The sequence below is a fragment of the Pteropus medius genome, unplaced genomic scaffold (genome assembly GCF_902729225.1).
Source record: "Pteropus medius unplaced genomic scaffold, Ma_sr-lr_union100, whole genome shotgun sequence".
Taxonomy (NCBI): domain Eukaryota; kingdom Metazoa; phylum Chordata; class Mammalia; order Chiroptera; family Pteropodidae; genus Pteropus; species Pteropus medius.
The window spans coordinates 4,827,269-4,849,285 of record NW_024349519.1 but is presented as its reverse complement, the minus strand read 5'-3'; the positions used below and the strand labels follow the sequence as shown (position 1 = coordinate 4,849,285).

General features: G+C 34.6%; 1 protein-coding gene across 1 annotated transcript in view; it reads left to right on the top strand.

The window, feature by feature from the left end:
• The window catches only part of TMEM117 (transmembrane protein 117), a 375,424-nt gene that overhangs the window by 33,125 nt on the left and 320,282 nt on the right, over positions 1-22,017 (top strand). The window lies entirely within an intron of this gene.

Genomic DNA, 22,017 nt, shown 5'->3' with positions numbered 1-22,017 from the left:
CTCTAAGTTTTCTGCCAACTGCTTTTTAAATTAGAGCACTTCCAGCCGTTCCCAGAGGAATTTCTGGGCTTTGAAGAGTGTGTCCTAAAGTCAGGATGACTTTTATAGTCAACTTAATTGTATGTTATTTTATACAAAGTAATAGCTAAACTATTGGGATTTCTCTAGTTACTGATGTTCTCAGAAGTAATCATTTTCAGAAAGGCTGCTGAAAATATGGTCAGCTCACATTTGGGCCTGGTTCATATCAAACAACCAATTTTTCAGAAGAGGAAATAGAGGATGAAATAGCAAAAGTGTATCAATTTAGGAAATTGTTTTCAGAAATAATCTAAAATTTTCAATAGATACGAGGAAGGAACAAATTTTGCAGTAGCTAAAAATACAGAATCAAATAGGGTGGAAACAGTAGGGGACAGCTAAAGTGTGCTTTTGATAACCCATTAGGTTATTGGAGATTATGTTTAAAATTTTGTCCTTTTAACTGAGAGCAGTAACTATTAAAAGGAAAAAACCTTTGTATATCAGAAATTTCAAAGCCTGGTAGCACTATATAAAAATCATTTTAAAATGAGAAATTTTAGTAATTTAGGGAACTGAAGTAAAATAAATGCATCATTTAGAAAAAGTAAAAATGGTCATTGCTCATAGATAGATTTGCTAATTGAAAACCCCTGAACAGAGATGGTGACACAGTAACTTAAACATAGTAGGTGATCAGTTTGTAAATGTGTACCAATGATATTTTGAAAATATTGAAAGGAATTTCTGGGAAGATGTGCTTATACTTGATTAGCTAACCAACAAAATATATTTGAGTTAATTTATAAATGCTAATTATACATACTGGCTTGTGAATAAGTCTGTCAGACATTACTAGATCAGGGATATGAACACACTATCATGTTCACATTGTTTTAATATGGGTATATTTTTGAAGCACCTATAGCTTTATTCAAGGCAAATGCTGAAATTCTACTCTTGTCTCAGAATTTAAACTTTACTATAATTTCAACATAAGTCATAAATAAGTGGTAACAGGTTAATAAATAGGATAGACTTTTTTATATTTTCTAAAACTTGAGCATAAAACTTAAAATTTTTTATTAATGTCAATGAAATTGAATGCTGAAGTAGAAATGAAAAATGTTCATGGCAGTTGTTGGTGACTGTCATGTATTTCAGTATGTAATTCTGTACACAATTCCCTTGCTTTCCGTTGGTGAGCTCAGCTGAAGTGCCCTATCACTCTGAAGCAAACCTGTATAAGCTGTCCCAAAGCAGTAAATAAAAAGTTTTGCTTTTGGGTGGGGCAAGTGTATCAGTGTGTGTAGCTAACATGCGGAGAGGTGCAGTTCCTGCTGCCTTCTCCTTCTGAGTCTGATGAGTGCTGTGGTTTCTCCATAGAGAGTCTGGGTTCTAAATTGTCATCTTGTACCCACTTGCTGTAATTTTAGGAGAGCCCTGACACCTCTCTGCAGATTTCACCAGTGAACATTTTATCAGTATGCAGAGTTTAAAACATTCATTTATTCAAGTTTATCTAACTCAGCTAACTGTTAATTTGTTTCTGGTGCATTGGGGGTAATCTAACCCTAGGCCTTTCTGTGTTATCTTGAATAATTGAGAGCATTCTGGTACCCAGAGTCATATTGTTACAGAAGCTGCTGCTAAGCCTCCAAGAGGTTCCCTTTACTTCACCAAGATTGAAAGTGATTCTAGCTGGCTAGGAAAAAAAAAAAATACGTGAAGACTGAAATAGACCCTTAGGAAGGAAATCTGTTTCCATCAAGATAGAAGAATGACTCATATGTAAAGAATATCAATTAAAGCTTCCTTCAGGTCATTGGAGTGTCTCTAAGATTTTTCAAGTAGCATTTTTTTACATGTGGTACTTCATTAACTTTTAGTGGGAGACTTTCTGAATTTTAGTTTTGTCATTTATAAAATAAAGTAATAATATCTGCCCTTGATTCTACAGTTTTGTCAGGAACAAGTAGTTTGGGGGATGTGAAGGCTCCTGGAAATCATAAATGTGTACAGTACTCTAAGGCATTGTTTTCTTTCTTAGTGTTTTTTGTAGTTGTTGTTGTTTTGCCTTTTTATTACTTTCTATAACTTTTTGAACTATATGCTATTACTTCAATACAACAACATATAACCAAACATGTTAAATGGTTAGAGTACTTAAAAAAAAATTTTATTTCTTACTAACTTGAATTTTTATCTTTTATTTTTCCTGTGCAAAAATAAAATCAGCCTGTCAGTTACTCGTGTTCAATTTCAAAATCATCTTGCAGAATTAAGTAGGTGAGGCATTGCAGAAGCTTGGCAAGCATGAGTAATTGCAGATGAATGCCAGCTCCTCCTGGGTGTGCAATTCTTAGAGAAAAAGTTATGTTGTTCAGTTTCAGTTGGGGGTGCCTTGGAACTGGGTACAGGGGTCCCTGAAGACTGACCCGCAGGCCCAGAGACAGTGCTTTTCTTTAGCCATTTTTCCACTGAGCCAAAGTGGTGTGACCTCTTCCTGCTGCAGTTTCTCAAAGTGATTGTATTTCACTGCTCTCATAAACACATCTTGTAAAAGAAACAAGGTTGTCTTTTAAACTTGTGCTCCTGCTTGACAGGAAAAATAAAACCCAGTCTCCTTTCAGGACCTCTTGGCCTAACGAGAAGTCAATCCTTTTCATTTTTGTTAAGAATGTTTTTGTATCAATTTCCCATTCTTCGTGTAGAAGTATAGTGTATTATGAAGAAAGAGAATCAGGATGATAAATAGGCCGTTTATACTTTGTCTGGGATTCAGAAAGTTCTAAGTAACAGAGCTGGTTAAATAGAGAATTCTAAGACCCATAATGAAGAGATAGATACTTGTTAAAATCACTTTTTAATGCTTTTTTAAAAAAATTTTACGTGTGACATGTACTAGCCATTTTATGTATGTGAGAACTTGCAACTTTTGGTCTATTATAACTTCTCATATATATTATACTTTGCTATGTTAGTGACAGATATTATTAAATAATGCCAGGATTTACTTTATTTTATATCTATCTGTTATTCTTCCGTCCAAAGATTATAGAGATGAAGGGAATTTAGGCCGATTATTTTCATATGACTTATAGTGAGAAAATATTTGTGCATTCCTGTGTGTTGGTAGTAAGCATAAAAAAAATCTGTTTGCATTTTTGCTTGTACTATTATCTGGACTAAGAGATATATGATGAACATTTTAGTTTTTAAATCAGAAATTAAGTTTGGTGCTAAGTGAAATAAGTTAGATTCTCTAGATTTGCACTGTCCAGTACAATAGCTATTAACAACCTGTAGCTATTGAACACTTGAAATGAGGCTAATATGATTAAGCTCAATGTGTCAGAAGTATAAGTTTCACACTAGAATGAGCACAAAGAAAATATAAAATATTTTACTGATCATTTTTGTATTAATTAAATCTTGACGTATTTTAGATATATTGGTTATATATATTAAAATCAATTTCACTTTTTCTTTAACTTTTTAATATGATTGCTAGAACATAAAATTGCATATGAGACTCTCGTTGTGTCTCTAATACATAGTACTACTCTAAACATTGTTGGTATAGACGTATTATATTTAGATACTTCCCTTTATCAAGTTACTTTACCTTACCCCTGATTTTGAGAGCAATTTAAAGAGGTCTCTACATTAATTTTCATTGTCTCACATCTAAAATTTCACTAGACTCACTTCAAGAGTTTGCTCATCTTTTAGAGGTTTCATTCTTAAAAAGTCGATTTTAAATTCACCTTGGGTCAGTGAGTTGTTTGTTTTAGCTGTGTCTATAGAGGCTCTTCTTCCTAGAGAGAGGGCACCGTCTTGTGGAATATACTGAGTATAGCAGTTTAGATTTCGGCTGTCGATGTTAAGATCCTGGGAGAGGCAAATAATTTATTTCAGATGTTTGGAGAAAAAAAAACTAAGACTAACGATAAAGATGTTTACTTCTCTGCAGCGTCTTCTTTCATAACTGGAGCCCATATCAATTCTGGGACTTATTTTTCTTAGTTATAAAATGTTAGGGTAGAGGCGATGTAATAAGAACATTATGATTTTGAGTGCTTTTTAAAATTACAAAGCTCTTATTCAAGTTTTAGGACTATTTTTTTCCTCCCAAAATTCCCAAATGAAGTTTTTGTATTTTATTATAAAAAGAAGCAGAGTTCTATATTTTTGTCCTTTTCCTATATAAAACTCGCAGGTGTTTATTTAATCCATACAAGTAAGCTTCATTAAATAAACGAGGAAGAAAAGATATGAAAGAGTAATGCATTTTCTCAAAAATTGATTTTAATTATTTCCTAGACATGCATTTTAAAAGGGAAACAATGTTGAAAGGGCCTAATTCATGTATTTCTTGTTTTTTATGTCTTTTCTTGAGGTATTATATGTATATATAAAGATGAATTATTCAATTCATACCTCATTATCACATTATATATTCAAAGTCTGCCGAAAATAGCTGCCAAATCACAGAGATCTTAATACAGAGAACAGAATAGATTTCTTGTGATTTGAAATTACGTGAACCAAGTCCAATAAAACTATTAAGATATTAGCCAACATCCAGCCAATTAGTTAAACAGAATTCTCCAAAGCATTTGTTGCCTTTTCAGGCATGTGTAAGAGGAAGAAGTTATAAGTGTGATTATAAGGAAATGGATCGGTTGGATTTCTCTTTCACATGGAAATCCTGGCAGCCCATTTCTAAAACTGGGCTTGTTTTATACATGTTACCTTCTTTGGAACCCAACAATAATATGAAAAATCATTCTGGTGATGAAAGCATAACACAAATACCAGGACAAAGCCATCAAAACCAAAGAGCTAGCCAACCAAGTCTATCCTAAGGAAGGAAACACAGTAAGAATGGCCTCCTCCGTTCGTAAAAGCGGCCAAAATTTACCCATATTAAGAAAGAAAAGCTGAAATAATTGTTTCATTCTCATGGAAATATTATTACTGTCTATGGCTTATTAATAAAAAGGCTTTCATGAATTTCTTATTAATAAAAAGGTAATAGACTTTTACACCCCTATTTAATATTATGTGGAACTACTGTTAATTATTTATTAGACAAATTCTCAATAGGATAAAAAATGTTTTTAAACCCACTTCCTCAAAAAGTCAATTTTTAAATTTACAATAATTAGTTTTAGTGATAACTATTGTTCAGTTCTTTCTGGCATTTCTAGAAATCTTTGTTTGTTTCACAGCCTGCAATGAAGGCTTCTGATAAGAGATCTTGACCCAATGTCCTCTCTGACAGACAACCATTTTTTTTGGTAGGGAAGTATCTATTCAAGTGGAATCTTCCAAACAACCGTCCTAACCCTCTCCCGTATATCTTGCTCCACTCCTACTCTTTTTGTTTTCCTAGCCCATCCTGTTTGTGAAAGTGAGGCAATGAGCCAAAAAACACCTCATAGATTAGTAGCAGTAATAGTCACTTGAGAGCAGGGCGGCCACATGGCCTCTTTTCACTTGAACAATTCAGCTTTGTGTGTCTTGGACCTAGTCAAGGCGGGCTCTGCAAGGGTGGGGTTTGAGATCAAGGTGGCCCACACCCGTGTAGGCTTGCTGTCCACACGTGAGTGCTTCAAAGAGAACAGGATGCAGCTTCCCTCCTTTCTGTTCTTTTGCTTTTGATAGAGAGTTAAGGGCCTAACCTATTTTCAACGACGGGTTGAATGGCTGTATCTGCTGTCGCTGTCTCCCAAAGCAGGAATCAGGACTACTCCTTGGGACAAAGCTAGAATTTAGTACTCAAGAGGAGATTTCCTAGGAGAAAATGTTATTTGGGATCTTGTAAACAGCTATTCCCTTGGGAGAGTAAAGATTAGCACAGGCTAAGCATAAAGAACATACTTTTCTTCCTGCTATTTCCTCCGATGTACATAAAACTGATTAAAACAAATTATTGCAGGTTGTAGAAATAGCATCATGAAAAATTAAATGGGAGGCAACCTTTGGTGGCAAATACAGGAACTTTTACAAGAAACTAAACAAATATGCTCTTTAAAAAGTGCAACTGGAGTCTGCTTACGGATTAGTCTGCTTTGTGACCATGCCTTTCAGCCAGTGCAAAGATGGGATATCAGAACAGGGTCACCTATTGTAGGAGAGACAAACATTCTGATTCCAGCAGCTCCAATGTGCTGCTTCTCACTGCAAAGGCCTGGAGGGCAGGAAGGGGCAGCACTTCACTCATTTGGGATCGGATTGAGGGCTGGATTAGCTTTAATGCCATGAAAAGAACAGTCTATTTAAGGACAACAGTGATGAGAAGGCAGATTCCATGGACCGGGTATGGAAGCAAAGTGGATATGAAATTAAAGAGTAGGTTCTACTACTGGACGTGAGACTATTTGCTTCTTTTGCAGTAAAGGTCACATCAGAGATTACAGAGTCCTCTCTGCTATATTTTGCAGGCCAAGGTCCCTAAGATGGCTCTGTGTATCTTGGTATAGCTGATATGCCAGAGTTAGCCTCTACAGGGGCAAGTCTGTGGAAGAGGAGTAAAACAAAAGAGATTCTGTAATGTAATACAAAAGCCTCGATACAGAAAAGCTAAGTCCAAATATTGCTTCTGTTACTTAATAGATGTGTAACCTTGAATAATTTACTTACTTTCTCTGAGTGTCATCGGTTTCATATTTGCATAAGAAGCATTATACCTACCTCATAGCGTTCTTTTAAAGATTAAATAAAATATAAAACAAAACTCAGAACATTCTACATATTACCGGGCATGCTGTAAAAGCTCGGTAAGTGTTAAGTTACTATTATTATTAGATTCTATATTATATGAATAGCACTTTCCCCTACTTTGTTGATCAGATGTCATCCATTAGCCATAAAACCATTTTATATTGCTTGCTATTTATTATTAGGAGTTTGTATTATCAGTGCAAATGTGTATGGCTGTTATGGGAAAGCCACTCTAAACTCATGCCCACTGACAATGAGTGGAGAGAAGGGAAGTGATATTTGTTGAGCTTTTACTGTGTACTTTTGTGTACATCACTTTATCAAAACAACTTACTGAGATAAAGGTACTTTTTATCTTTTCTTTAATAATGAAGAAACTGAGGATCAAAGAGTTTAAGTTGCCCAAGCTCATGTAGATAACGAATGGTGAAACAGGAATAGTTTAAAAGCAAGATTTATGCTTTTTTTACTTTTTTTACAGTTTTTTTTTTCATAAAATAACTTTTGGGGTATATCCAATAATAACTACTTTGCTAAAATTGTGTAAAAAGAAATACATAGATTCTGTTTTCATTTTATTCTTAGAACAACAGGTGAAACTTTTACTTCCCAACCACTGGATGATGGCTGCTCTAGGAAGGGAGCATGACCTTGGGTGAGGCCGCAGTCTTCAAAAAAGGGCCGTTCTGGAAGGGGAATGGGAGCTGAGTGCTGTCAGCTGACAACCTGCTCAGCAGCTTGGTAAATAAGTCCTTCGGTCTTGAAGGGAGAGCTCTAAGAGGTATAGCTCAGCATCCATGACAGCCTTCTATGATATATAATTCAGAAAAAGGAAGAAAGTAACATTTAATGTAGAAATTTAGACTTATTTTTAGTGTTGTGTTTCGAAGCTGTTATAAAATAAATTGTCGAAGCTTAATTTTACGCATTTTCCTTTCAAAGGCTAACATTTCCCTTTATAACTTTTACTGTGGATTGACTATCTCCACACTTTGGCCTAGATTCTTAGATCGTGATTGCAATAAAAGTACCTTTTCTCTCCTAGTTCAAATGAAGATCATTTGTATGTACTGCCATTCTAGATGGGTTTAAGATAAAAGTAGTGTCTTTTATTTTTTTAAATCAGGTTTTAGGCCTAGAGATAAAGACTTTATCTAAGGGTTATTTTCTTATGAATGCTATTAAAGAAGGCGTTGATTCAGTTGAGTTCAATTAGGTATCATGTTATATATATTCTAAAAGTATTTTAAAATTTCATTTGACTTTTTTTTAATCTGAGGAGGAAATCTGGGTAGGAAGACAGTGCTTTATTTTTGTTACTCTTTTATTAATTCTTTAATGATTTCCCCAGAGAGGTGATTGTGGACATTGTCTCTTCTCTTCAAGGATCACCCTCCTTCACATCCAGTAGCTTCTTACTTTATAAAGAGGTATGAGATAATCATACTTGACATCTCTCCATTTCTTTCTTTCATATTTCGAGTTTTTTTATATGACCCCTCTTCTTTCCTTACCATTTGTTGAGTATTTGTTGAGTGCATACCATATGTTAGGTACTTGGAATATGCCTGTGAACAAAACACACGAAGGTCTCTGCCCTCATTGAGCTTACAGAATAAATCACAATTATATTCATGGTCTCAATTCCATTCTATCCCTTAATGTTTCCTTTAGGAAATACCTCTTGAATCTTCAAGCTTTCTATCTACTTTCTAAAAGCATATTTATATCCACGATTCTTATATAATTTTATCATAATCAGGCTACCTTAAAACCACCAATACTCTCTTAATTGTTTCCTCCATTGTTGGAGCAGTCTGCATTTACTGTCTCATCTTCTCTAGTTCTCCTTCATTCCTTAACCTCTTCTCATCTAGTGTCTTACCTTAAAAGTTTACAAAATTTCCCTTGAGAAAATACAATCACACATTTATCTCTTCTTGCTTGCACCAATACCATCCTACCTTTTTCTTAGACCATTGCAGTAGCCTCTTTCCTAAGTAAAATTAAGTAATTGTTGCCTCTTTGGCAATAATTACTTAAGTCTTCGAATGCACATTATAAGCTGCTGGTAAAATATTCCTTGTGCAGCGAGGCCTCCAAGACCAACCCGTTTTGATGATTCCCCCAGAGGACTCCCAGGCTACAGCAGAAAAGATACAAAGCAAAATCAACAGCAGAAAAGGTACATGGGACAAAATCCTGGGGAAACCAGCCACACACTTCCAGAGTCCTTTCCCAGTGAAGGTACACAGGACACACTTAATTCCCCCAACAAGGAGCTGTGACAACACATGTGAAATGCTTCCAACCAGGAAAGCTCATTAGAGACTCAGTACCCAGAGTTTTTATTAGGGGCTAATCATATAGGCACCTTTTTTTCCCCTAGCACGTATCCAAATTCCAGACTCCCAAAAGGAAAGCAGTTGTTCAGAATAAACTGTGTTATTTATACATACAGTTTAGGCATAGCGAGACAGCCTTATTAGTTATAGAATGATGAGTACCCTTTCAAAATCCAAATTCCCACATGCCAGCCAAGGGCCAACTTTTTAAACAGGCCTTTTTAAGGATAGAAGTTCAGGTCTGCTATGTTAACTTTTTTACCTATTTCTCCTAAAGTGTAGTCTGATATTCATTCCTTAAAGAAATATTTTTTGCACATCTACCATGCATTGGGCACTGTATTAGATACTGGAGATACAGTGGTGAACAAAATAGATGAAATTCCTGTCTTGTGTTGCTTTCGATTTAGAATGGGAGATAAATTTAAAAAAAAAAATCTACAATGTCAGGTGGTAATCAATGTTATGAAATAAAGCAGTTTAATGAGATAAAGAGCAACAGGATGGGGTGGACACTATTTTAGATGGGGTCACCAGAGAAAGCCTACCTGAAGAAGTGAGATCTTAGTAGAGACTAAAGAGAGCATCTGGGAAGAGGGAATAGCAAGTGAAAGGCCTAGAGATGAAATGGGCTTGGTGTTCCAGAAACAACAGGATTAGTCTAGATAGAGCAAAATGTAGAAGGTAGAGAGTGGAAGATGACTTTGGAGAAATAGTTAGAAACCAGATTATGTGAACTCTTTTCAGAAGCTGTGTTAAGGAGTTTGAATTTTATTCTAAGTGTTCTAAGAAATTTCTTAAAGCACTTTGAACAGGGAGTGATGTAATCCAATTTATATTTTAAAATGATCATATTAGTTGTGTCAAAAACTAGGGAAAATTGTAAGAGGGCAAGAATGGAAAGACAGACACAAATCTAATGCTATTCTAGAAGCTTTAAGATATCATGAAGACTTGGACTAGAGTGGAGTAGTGGAGAGATGAGAAGATATTATGACACTTTACTTTTAAGAACTATAGTCACCCAGCTGGCTACACTATGTAGTTCTTCAACACATTTTCAATCTTGAACCAACCTTCCTCCCATTAAAAATTCCTCAAAATTTCCTCTTATATATTTCATAATTAAATCAACTTAACTCTCTAGCCATTACTTAAATATGATAGATTTTCTCACCTCCATGATTTATTTTATATTCAAGTTCCCTTGTGAAAAATGATAATCTCCTTTAGCTATTCTTTTGTATCCAAATGTCACCTCTTCTTCAAAACTCCCTTTCCATGAATACTTCCCTATTTTCTACTTTGACATTAATTTTTCTTTTGTGGTTCCATATATTTCACTTTTCTGTCACTATCAAAAAAATAACGCAAACTTTCTGGTTTAAAATATCAATTTTGTTCTGTTCATGATTTTGAGGGTCAAAAATACAGGAAGAGCTCAACTATGTCATTGACCTGATCTGTCATCAGCTAGGGTAGCAAAGGCTGGAGGATTCATTTTCAAGATGACTTCTTCACTCACAAGTTTGGCACCTCAATGCTTCTTGGCCTGTTTCCATCTCCACATGGTACCTCATCCTTCAGGGCTTTGGTTTCTCACAGTTCTCAGAGAAGCTCTTATATGAAGGCTGAGGCCTCTAAGAGACCAAAATGGAAGCTGCCAGTCCTCTTGAAGGTTGGGTCTGGAACTGGCACACATTACTTTCATCATACTCTATTGGTTACTGAAATCACAGACCAGTCCAGAATCCAGAAAGTGGGGGAAAGGTCTTCATTTTTTGCCAAGAGAATGACATGAACATACGGAGAGGAAAGAAGTTAATGGCAGCCATCTTAGAGACAGCTATCATACCATAGTACTTTATTCACATTTCTGTTTTCACAGTGTTTCTTGGTGTTATATGTGTTTGTATAGATGTCTTATACCCCTTATTAGATTGTAAATTCTTTGAGGGAGAGAATGGTGGCTGGTTCATCTTTTTATTTCTTGTGTCTAATCTGTTGTTTTACACATCACGGATTTTCAGTGCCTGTTTCTTGAATAGAATTTACTTGGCAATATTCTTAGAAAACATATGCCAAAATGAAGAAATAACTCAGTTCAACAAATAATTATTAAATATCTACTAAATTGAATGGATTGATTAGTTATAGGTATTGAATATTTCTTTATTTTTCATAATTCATTCATTTGTTTGTTTATTTATTTATTTTAAATTTTAAAAAGTTAGACATTTATACAATCCATGAAGTGATCTCCCCGATTACTCTAGCACCTATCTGGCATTACACATGACCATTACAAAATATTGACTGTACACCATATGCTGTATTCTAAATCTCCGAGACTGTTTTATAACTACTAATTTGTACTTCTTCATCCTTTCACCTTTTGCACCCAGCCCCTAATTGCCCTTCCCTCTGGCAATCACCAGTTTATTCTCTGTATCTGTGAGTCTGTTTTTGTTTAGTGTGTTTGTTTCTTTTGTTTCTTAGATTCTGCATATAAGTGAAATCATATAGTATTTATCTTTATCTGTCTATTTTATTCAGCATAATACCCTCTAGGTCCATCCATGTCAATGAAAATGGTAAGATTTCCTTTTTTAAAAATAGCTGTGTAATATTCCATTGTATATATGTACTATAACTTCTTTATCCAGTCATCTATTGATGGACACTTAGGTTGCTACCATATCTTGGCTATTGTGAGTAGTGCTACTATGAACATAGGGGTGCATAGATCTTTACGAACTAGTGTTTTTGTTTTCTTTGGATAAATATCCAGAAGTGTAATTACAGGGTCAAAAGATACCTCCGAACTATTTTCGAAGGTGGCTGTACCAATTTGCAATCCTACCAACAGAGTATGAGGGTTCCCATTTCTCCATATCCTTGCCAACACTTGTTTTTTTTGATTTATTGATGATAGCTATATAATTTAATACGTTTTTTTGAGTAAAGCAACCGTATCTGCCTCTGTGCAAGGAGAGGAAGCTACTCAAAAGAAAAACTGGAGACTCTGAAAGTGCGGATTTGGTCCAACTGCTTCCCAGTTCCAGTTCCACTTCCTATAAGACCGAACTTCACTTTCATTTCCTTATGAGATTGCCTCTGAGATTATTAAGTAATCCTCCTTCACCTGAGTATTCCTTTGCAATCCAAAATGCTTTGACCAAAACACTGCCAGAATTAATAATTTCTTAGTCCACATCTTCCTCAATCTCTCATTATATTTTTAAACTGCTGCTCAGAACTGCATTCTCAAAATGTTTACTTCCCTTGGCTTTTAAGGTGCTGATTATTCCAATTCCTTCCTCACCTGACAGTTTCTTCTGTGCTTGCTTTTTATTTTTTAAATCCTTCTAAATATGGGTGTTCTCCAAGGTTTTGCTCTTAGTCTTTATTTCCTTTGTCCAAATGATTGACCATCATTTCTATAAAGGTGACTATTAAATATATTACTACACACACCACACACACACACACACACACACACACACACACACACACTTCATAGCTTTGAATTCTCTCCTAAATTCTCCTGTTTACTTATTGGCATCTGAAACTTAAGAAGTCAAAACAGAATTCTTTATCATTCCCTCCACGTGAGTTCATATAGCTACTGGATAATTTTTGAAGTACTTTCTCATTTTAATCTAATGACTTTGAGTCCTCGTGACTTTTTAATTTTCTTTTAATGGTGTTATTTTTCTCTTGGTAATATAGCTGTAATGTTTTTAGATCCTTCTGGGTATTTTCAGTGTAGACTAGACTTTCAGGATATATTATGATTAATAATGAGTAATAATAGACCCTACTTGAGTAATGATTAGTAATAGTAGAACTTACTTGAACCTCACATTTCTAGACCTGGCCTTGATCTGGCTGTGGGATGGAAGGCTGTTTTCATCTCATCTGTAATCCATTTTAGACATCTAAGATGCAGGAAAATAGTGACTCCAAAGTCCCAGGAGCGAGTTGATCTTGTTGACCTAATATAGTGTCCCCTAAACGGGTGATAGCACCATGTGATGTTGGTGTTGAATAACTTACTTCACAATGTCTAGCACAGTGGTTAGTTGTATTCTAACAGATCGCTTCTCTTACATAACACTTGACTTGAAATTCAAGTCCTAAACTGATTTGTTTGCATTTGTAATAGAACCAGAGTCTGAGGAGATCTACAGAAAGTAGGATTAGCTTTAAGACAAAAGTGGCCTTAGAAGTAGTTGGAAAAATAATTTATCCGACTGATTTGAGAATGTCCAGATTCTTACTCCAGCCAAAGAAGACAGCAGTCATCTTCCACTTGGCATGGAGCAGCTGTCAGTCAATGGATATCTATTAGGTATATGTGATAGCAGATAACCAAGCATTGTGGCAAGATCTAAAAGATCTGGAGAATGAAGCCCCTGCCCACATGCAAGGATCTTTCAGACTACTGAGAATTCAATTCAAGTTCTAGTTCAACCACATGAGAACAGCTGATGATTATGCTGTTTTGTTTAGACTCATATTGCTTGAAGTCTGGTCTTGAATATGTTTAATTAGAAAATCTAAAATATTTCCTTTAGCTCTATTTTAAGGCATCCTAATAGCAGTGAGTTTTGTAAGGCACGAAGTGAAAGTTGGATTATCTAGAGCATGATTTACTGAATATCTTCTCTGTCTAGACCACTGTGGCATTTTGTGTTCATAATTTGTGAAAGATTTTGAACTCTCTTCTGGACTATCAAAAAGATACACTAATTTTCAGTATATGTTAGGGACTTTTACTGTGTGCAGTGTGAAACACTGGTAGTCCATATATGCATTTTGAAGTAGCAATGCTAAGCAGCCTTGTTTCTTGATCATTCTGAAAAAACAGAAATTTATCACCTTGTGAATTCGGCATATTGGAATCATGTGGGAAATTGTACTTTGTTTCCTTAAAAAGCCAATTTAATTAACAGAAGACCTTGGAAATTCATTTTAGGTGTATTTTCTCCACATTTTAATTCCTTTTGACGTGAGAATGTACAAAAATGTACAATGAATTTCAGCAATTATAAAAACAACTATCATTCATTGAGCATTTGCTTAGCACTCAGCACAGTGCAAGATATTTTACATATATTCTCTTTAATTGTTCTATCTTGATTTAGCAGAATCTTTAGTCCTAAGTGGTGCAATAGAAAGAAAATGAGATTTAAAGACATTCAGAGCTGAATTTGCCATTACATAGATCTGTGACCTTGTACAAACTGCCTTTCTTATCTCTGAAAAGGTTTGTAATAAGAATTCATATATACTCATGTAATTCTCACATGTATATTAATATAAAGCAGGTCAAAATTGGTAGCATTCAGTAAGTGTTTATACTAATCCCTTCCTGTTTAACTGATTTAGTAAGAATTGAAGGTGAGTTTTTATTTCGAAATTTGGAGCCCATCTCCAGTTTTCTCAATCTATTCTCAAAGTATCTAAAGTCTACTGCTGGGATTAGACATCTGGAGTTTGCCTCAGCATATTACATTTGAATTGGGTACTTAGATTGTTTTTGGTATATTTGTTTGCTTGCTGACCTCTTCCTTAATATCTGTCTACCTTAGAGATCTACTGGGACAGCGTTCTGACTATAGGGGCAGCCTACAGACGTAAATTAAGAAGTTGGAGTATTGAGTACAACTCTTTTGGGAAATCACCCATGTTAATTTATTAAAAAGAGAATTAAAAAGAGAAATCAGTTAGATCCTTTATTAAACTTGAAGATATTCTCATGCTTTTAAATTATTCTACATTCTCACTAATTCTTTTTTTTTTTTCAGATTATTTTAAAAGCAATGCATGCTTAGTATAAAACATTTGGAAACTAACAACCAAATGAGAGATATAGAGATAGAAATCTGTCTGTCTGTCTATCTATCAATCTATCTATCTATCTATCTATCTATCTATCTATCTATCTATCTATCTATAATGTATATGGATAGATAGAGATAGATAATATAAAAAATATAGAGATATATATAGGGAAAGCTATGAAAAAGAAAATTAAAATTGCATGCTATTTCACCACTCTTGACTAACCAGAATACTGGATTTTCCTATTTCATTAAGTATATGATAATATAATTTTTAAAGATTATATGGTTTCTCATCATATAGATATTCTATAATTTTTCATTGTTTACCTAGTTTATTTATTCTTTTGATATAAATGAAACATCTTTGTGTATAAATCTTTGTCTAAATGTCTGCATTTTTTATTAGAGAATACTCCTAGAAAGGAAATTATTGGGTCAAAATAAATTGACTTTTTAAAAAGTCCTGGAAACAAATTGTACAATGGCTTTCTGAAAAGAATGTTACATTTCTACCAGTAGCATACGAATTCCTTTTCTCCAAATGTCTTCTTTTTCAAAAATATATAATTCATTTGGCTCTCTTTAACTTATTTGCATTTACCTTACCAAGAAAATTATGAAATAATTTTTTTTAGTGTATAAAATGAGAGAGCAGAACAGTCACAGAGCTACTAACTTACCTTTTGGAATGACTTATGGAGAATGGTGAAGCATCTGAAGATATATTTTAGATCTATGTTTCAAAATGGAAAAAAAAGTGTACATATCTCATAAAATTATTAACTCTTTTGCCTACTCATTTTGTTAGGGAGCCTAGGAGAACATGGGATTTAGAATTCAGGCATATTCTATCATTTCTTATGACATTATATAAAATTTATACTTTTTTCTCTGTTACATGGTGATAATGAGGTCATATTATAGAGATAAAATGATAATGTTAACATTTCATGACTTCGATAAGACTATTGAGTACTCAACCTATGTAAGTTTATAAATCTATCAAAAATCCTTTTTGATCAATTATGCATTCCATCGGTGATTTATAACTGGTTGTTTACATCTTGAGACAGAATTAAGCATGGTAATGTTTATTACTCCATTGGAATAGAGGAGGATTTAGGGGTCTGGAACTTAGTACTAGACATGCTCTTGAGTCTAGAGGAGGAGGTCGAAGATGGTATGGGATTTGGAATCAGGACATTACTACAGACATGTGGAAAAATACATTCAGGAAGGTACTTTGTGGTATACAGAGAGCAAGTATAATAGTTTTTTTTTTAGCACAGAGAACCAGGCAGAGAGGGAAGTGAGCAAGAGACCCAGTTACCACACCTAGAGAATCAATGAGACTTGGTTTCAGGAACAGGCAGAAGCCTAGTTAAAACTTTGCCAAAGGATCAGTTATCAGAGTTGGACTAATAGCAAGGTTGACTTGATATCAAGTGCTCTATATTGAGCTAAAATTCCCTTCTCATAAGGGTGCTATTGGTCCAAAGCCTGAGATAAGACTGAGCATCCAGGAGAGATTAAGTGGTTTCCACTGTAGAGAGAGAAGGTGTGGGGATAGGAGGGTATTGGAACCAGACAGACCATAGTAGTATCATCCAAAGATGACTATCAATGTTTTAGAAGTTAGAGGGATAATGGTGACTCAGGGGAGTTGGTCCTAGATTTAGTGCTACTTAACACTTCCATTAAGTTGATAAATTTGAGAATAAGCCAATAATTACTCAAATGACATTGAATAAAATTAGTAGCTTACACTTTGGAAAATAAAATTTCAGTATCACCTTGAAAAACTGGATAAACAATTAGAACCCAATGGTAGCTTAGCAAGCATAAATGCGTAACGGTAACTTTAAATAGAAAAACAAATGCTACCAATAAATTATTTCTACTAAAGGATTGAAGACCTTGATTTTCTGATTGACCTTTTCTAGAAAACTCATGAGATATTAATGGAATTTTTAAACTGTGACATTAGTAACTTGGTTCTTGCCAGTTTTAAGGTCTAAAATGTACTTGATTTTGTAGAGTCCTGTTACATTTGGAACAAGAATAAAATATTTATCAGCCCTTTCTTGGTGCTACTTGGCAGGTAATTTTCAGAATAAGTATTTTTTTTTTTTTGGCTACAAGTTAAGGAAAGTGGGTATCATGAAATTATGAAAAGAAAAATCTGGTTTCTCTAGTACTGGATGGGAAAAGGTCACTAAGCACTAATAATTACTGCTTCTGCTGGTGTTTTAATAAGAACTTTTCTAAGAAATCGAGTGTTGAGGACATGAGGTCAGTTGAGTACAAGCGGAGGTTATAGAATATAGAATAGAGGAAAATACAAATTATCCTAAAAGACATCAGAATGAGTCATCTTACTTTTCTTAAATGAGAATATTGGCACAGCAGAAAATTTTATTAGAATGATTTACAAGTGTTGCACTAATAATCTCCATTTAATTTCATTTAAAGTTGTTATAACACTTGTAAAGCATGATCCACTGAAGTAGCCTATTTCCTTTTTAGATAAAGACAAGATGAAGGGATTAGTGATAGGGGAACATTTATAGCCTGAGATGTGGGCTTTTGGAGAGTCCTGACATTAGAAAAATTGTAAAAATGTCTGACATAACTGTACTTTTTTCTTTTTTAAAAGTTTCCCCCAGTGGACTCTTTTTCTTGGAGATTATTCAACCCAAGCAACACTGTTTATCTGGCAGCTCAGCTCAGCCTGATTCACTTTTGTGCCTAGTCATGGTTATCTGGTTATCTGACCTCCTGGAACAGGAATCCTGTCTTTCTAATTTTCTTACCACCTAGAGTGGTTGAGCAAGTGTTTATTCTGCCTCAATGACTCCTTTATGTACTCAAATCCCATCATTCTGATATCTTAACTTTTTCTTCCACAAAATGAAACAAAGCCCAATTCTTTAACTTCTGTCTCTATCATGTTTAATGATCATGAATTCACAGAGTATTGTGTTCTAAGTGAATGCATGGCCACTTTGCCAGATAGTATATTTAAGAAAAGAGGCATTTTGATTTTTCTGAGATCAGTTTGCCTAAGCTACTTGGCATCTTCACAGATTAAAAAGAATGATTTCTAAAAATCTTTTCAAAATCGTAAGATAAACTAGATTATTTAAATAGTTAACTAAAATAAATTTTATTTCCTCAAACAACTTTTTACTTTTAAAATCTTTTTTGTTCTTAGTGTTTTAAATTATATCTTAAATTATATCTTACTCTTTCAAATGGGAATTTCTTAGTATACCTTGAATTACTTGCAACCATTTCATAATGTAAACAGGAGGTTTTTAAAAGATTAGGAAACTGTTCCTTTTGCATGTGAAACAGGCATTGAAATTAATGGGGAAAAAAATCATGACTAGACAGATAAGGCATTATTCTGTTCCTAAATCCAAATAGCAGAGCAGACTGTGTTTGCATCAGAGGGGCCTGTTGACAGACATGATTTTGGGTTCCCACCTCCTCTCCTCCACAATGGAAAGAAAAATCAACCCAGTCCAGGAAAATGTTTACATTTCAATTCGATCTGCACATATTAACCTATGCCTTAGGCCTGAAGATTACATGAGGGTATTATACAACCGACAGCCTAAATGTTAAAATTGATTTTGTAATCACCAGTTCTATAGTTTTCACTATGACCTTTTATAAGGAAGTCTTTCTTCCTAGGTTCCAGCCAGCTCTTTTGTATCAGTTGGTCATTTATCACCCCCAGGTGAGTGCCTTGGCTTCCATCTCTGTGATTCTCTACCCATCTGAAGAAGAAAAAACAATTATACAACTAGTAGTCTCTGTATCTCCGAAAAACAACTTCTTTACATCATTATGCCAGGCAGTTGAGTCTCTTACTGTCCCTGTTTCTTCATTCCAGAATAGCATTTGCTTCAATATTTGCATATCAAAAGGTCTGGTTTTTTTTTTAGAGAGAGAGAGAGAGAGAGAGAAGAGAGAGAGAGAGAGAGAAGAGACACCGGTGTGTGTGTGTGTGTGTGTGTATCCTCAAGATTTCTATTTCTCTAAGTTTTGCAGAGAAAGCTTTGAAATGATGGTTTTACTGAAAGGCCTCAGATGAGTTTCTTAGTACTTCAGCTAGATTACTTGAAAATTCTTTGTTCACTTTCTTATTCCAATATGCACCTATTTGCATTTTCAAGCACATGATGGGAGAGTTGGTGGGCAATCCTGATAAGAATGGGGAGTAGAAGACAATCTCCCTTCTTTTCCTGGCAAAACTCATTGCAAGACTTTTCTCCCATTACATTAACTGTTAATCGATTCACATATACTTTTTAAACTACATGTAATTTTTCATTCTATTTTATTTGTGTGTATGTAAAGGATAATGTTAGAAAATGTATTCTGGGCTCTTTGTAGCATAAGTATGTTACGAATAACTTGAAGTGTTCATGTTATAGAGAAAGATGAATACTAATTTGTAATTTGCTCAGTTAATTTAGGAAAGTTACTTAGGCCTGGAGCAAGAACTTTTTCCATGAACTCCTGGCTCTGGTTCTAGCACATCCTTAAACTTTATAGAGAAGGGAGTAAACTCAGCCCTCAGCCTGTTGACAGTTTTCTTATTGCTTCCATATTATGATCCTATGCTTCCAAATCCCGAAAATCTTGCTTTTGTTTAAGTTAGTGAATATAGTGAATCATTTTTTATAATTGTCACACCCATAATATCTTTACTGTTTATATCTTTATTTCTATGTTTTGCTTACAATGATCCTGTTCACTTTTACCAAATATAATGCTAAACATTACATCTTATTTTGCCTTTAATAGTTTTCTACTCAAAGATTGTTTTATCTATAGCATACTTTCTTTTTATTTCTTTTACTTTTTAAAATTTTAGTTCTATTAATACTTATTCAAAGTAGTGCAATACATGTTAGATGAATTGAATTGTTAAGCAAAGATGGTAAAATGGAAGCTCCAGGAATGCAGGAATTTTTCTCTGTGTTCTCAGCACTTACCAGAGTGCCTGGTACATGGTAGACATTCAATAAATATTTATTCAGTGAATGAAAAAATAAAATGTGATTTCTCCCCCATTGGTTACTATTATCCTTAAGGAACTGATGTTTTTTTCATCGGTTCTTTTCTGTGTGATTTTCAATCAACATATAGCTGTTAATCTACTTTATTTCCTCCAAGAAAATTAGTCTCATTACTTTATATTTACATTCATTTCAACCAAAAAATAAACATCACAGCATCTGCCTATCATATTTTCCTGTCATGATTTTGGATGACTTTAAAAATCAGAGCTCTCCTCTAATGAAGACTTGTCATCATTAGGATTATTCACAGAAGGTGTCCTAGGCTTTGAAACAATTCAAAAGAAAAGTTTAAAAATGTTTTGAGCAACTGGAAATGTTTTGAGAGAGGGAATACCTTTTATAAACTCAAAGTCAGTGGTTCTTCACTTCACTGGGATCACTAGTCCTTTTGAAAATTTGATATCAGCCTTCGACCCTGCCATTGCACATACCAACATCTAACACATCACATTTACTTTACGAGGTTTATAGGGCTGTGAAAGCTCATTCGTGAACTGTCTGTGGGTTCTTGGACTCTGGTTAGGAAACTTGACTTTAAAGGCATATCTACTAAACTCTAAATCCTTGAGCTCAATGTCCAGATCTGATTCATCCTTTACCACAGAAAGTGCTTTATGTTTAATAAATATTGATTAAGTGAAACGATGTCTACTAATAAAAAGTCATATTGTTTTATGATCATATTTTAAACTTTTTAACTGTTCATATGTTCACATAGGTTAATGAAATTTGAGTTAGGTATCTATTCAGTCACTTTGTGATACAAAGAACCTCATTATACCTGAGGGGAAGGGAACTAACAAAGAGAGGCTTTTACTTTATAAAAGGCTGGAACTGTCTGCGTAGCATTTGCGGAGGAACTGGACACTGGAAAAGGAACAGCAACAATTAGAGGTGAATCTGACCAAGTACAGCTGTCATTCTATTTAAACCTAACAACCAGTTGTTCTCTAAGTTTATGAGTCATTCCAATTTTTGCCACTGTGTAACAAGTTGCCATTACAGTTCACACTATATTATCTCTAGAAAATCCATACAAATTGGATTTATGCAAGGCACAGATTCACACAATTTACTTTAATAACAGAATAAAAGAAAATCTTGACACCTTTTAATTAAGCACTTTGTTCACTTCCATCATGGCAAAAGAAAAATAGTTATTTTTGCTTGTTTACAGAATTATAGTTGCGAACAGCAATATTACAGGTGACCAAATATTAAATATATCTTGTCAAATAGGTGAAAGGTACCATGGGCTTTGTCATTTATGTCGATACTTTTCAGTAGACTTTATTCTCCTATGTATTTTTGGCATATTAGATATAAATATACAGAGGTGAAACACAGAAACGCTTTATCCTTTCTAGATTTTCTCTGGTACATCCTGAGGTAGACAAAGGATCACAGGGGAAGGCTTTGGCTAAATTCAGTCAATTAAGTGCAGGCCCTGATCCTACAGCTTGATGTATAATGATATGTGATAGAGTGGGGGACGTGAAGAGGGTTAGAGAGAGGTTAGGAATGGCGGGCTTGGTGCTAGCAACATTTATCTAAGAAGAAAAAAAAAATGAATAGTAAACTTGCTCTGATTGTGCTTTGGTTCTGCTCCTCATCCTCTCCATCTGTACTTATATCCTGCTCAAACCTGCAGGTCTTCTAAGAATCTTGGCGCTAATGAACACACCCCTCATTCTTCTCTAGATTGTGATCTCATTTTATTCTCTATCCTTGCTTCACACTCGATATGGTGATCGCATAAACTAATTCATTCATTTCACAAATAAATATGGAGCTCCTACTATGTGCCAAGTGTTGTGCTAGGTATTCAGTGGACAACAAAAGAGACATAGTCCTGGCCACTGGAACTTTCAGCCATGGGATAGGGAGGTTCAGGGAGAAAGATACAGAGAACAGTGGGTTGCTTTTACAGTCTGACTGATAAGTCTGCATGTGGAAGATGCCAGGATTGAT